This window comes from Pinus tabuliformis, chromosome 4_1 (assembly GCF_031772625.1).
Source record: "Pinus tabuliformis cultivar Carrire ecotype Pingquan chromosome 4_1, CPIR1, whole genome shotgun sequence".
Lineage (NCBI taxonomy): Eukaryota > Viridiplantae > Streptophyta > Pinopsida > Pinales > Pinaceae > Pinus > Pinus tabuliformis.
The window spans coordinates 93,707,936-93,709,637 of record NC_142303.1 but is presented as its reverse complement, the minus strand read 5'-3'; positions in this window follow the sequence as shown (position 1 = coordinate 93,709,637).

The window sequence follows — 1,702 nt, the reverse complement described above, 5'->3', positions numbered from 1 at the left end:
GGACTTGAAGGCAGCAGCATTATCGGTTATGATATTTTCAGGGCAGCCAAATCTAGACAATATGTTGGTTTCTAAGAATCCTATAATCACTGTATCATTTGCTTGTCTAGAAGGAATGGCTTCTATCCATTTGGTGAAATAGTCTGTGGCAGTAAGAATCCATTTATGTTGGCCAGAAGAGGGAGGGTGTACTTCTCCAATGAAGTCCAAACCCCATTGTTGAAAGGGTTTTTTAGTGGAAATTGGTCTCAAGGGCAAGGGTAACAGTTTCCTTTTGCCTTCAAAAATTTGGCATTTGTGGCAAGCAGTGACAAACTTCTTTACATCAGCGAACAAGGTTGGCCAGTAAAATCCAGCCCTTAGGATTTTGTCTGCAGTTGATTTCTAGTAAAGGTGTCCACCGCAGTCCCCTACATGAAACTCTTTGAGAACTTTGTCAGCTTCTTCTTTTATTAAACAATTTAATAGAATACATTCATGATTTTTCGAAAAAAGAACATTATCTAAAATACAGAATTTTGAAGCTTTCATCTTTAAAAATCTTTTCTTTGTTCTGGATAACCCTGGACGAGCCTGCAGGTTTAATAATACATGAATTATATCAGCATACCAAGGTGATTCTAAGAAGTCTTGGCTGATTTGTGGAGTCGCCATCTTTTGTTCGTTATCCAGTTCATTAATGTCCAGGGCTTGAAAGTTTGTTTCAGTCATAAATTTAGCCAATTCCTGTCCTTTTATCATCTTTGTAGGTTTTATTTCAATATCATACTCTAATATTTTAGCTATCCATTTACCTCATTTGCCTTCAATTCCATCCTGAGTCAAGATATCTTTGACAACAACATTTGGCACATAAGCTGCTACATGGGAGTACAATATATAGACCCTGAAGTCTTGAATAGATTTCACAAGTGCATAAGCCTATTTTCCATGATTTTGTAATTCAGAGGTGCATCTCTAAGTATTTTACTAAAAAAGGCTATGGGTTTTTCACATCCTTGATCATCCTTCTGTTGTAAAACAGCTGCTATAGTGTGTTCTGATGCAAATGAGAAAATTATGAAGTCTCTATCGAACTTTGGACTTGTGACGACTGGTGTTCTGGTCAAATCCATTTTAATTTCTTCAAATGCTTGTTTGGCTTCTATTGTCCATTTAACCTTTGAATCCTTTCTTAACATATTTTTCAGCAATCTAATTAATTCAACCAAATTAGATATGAATCTTCTTAGAAAGTTAATCTTCCCTAGGAAAGCTTGAAGCTCTTTGACACTTCTGGGGTGGGGTATTTGCAGAATAGCTTCTATTCTAGCAGGATCAATTCTGATGCCATCTTTGGAGATGATGTGGCCTAACAGTTTGCCTTCTTCTAGACCAAACAAGGATTTTTTAGGATTTAATGAAATACCATACTTTCTGCATTTTAAAAACACTTGTCTCAAATGATCTAAATGTTGTTGATCTGATCTAGAAAACACAGTGAGGTCATCTAGATATACAACCAGAAAATCGTGAATTTCTTTTGCAAAAGCTATGTCCATTGCTCGTTGAAAGGTTGCCCCTGCATTCTTAAGTCTGAATGGAATTTTAACATATTTGAATGTACCCCATGGTGTTGTAAATGCAGTCTTTTCTTGGTCATCAGGATGAACCAGAATCTGATTAAAACCTGAAAACCCATCCAAAAGTGAAATCCTAGAAG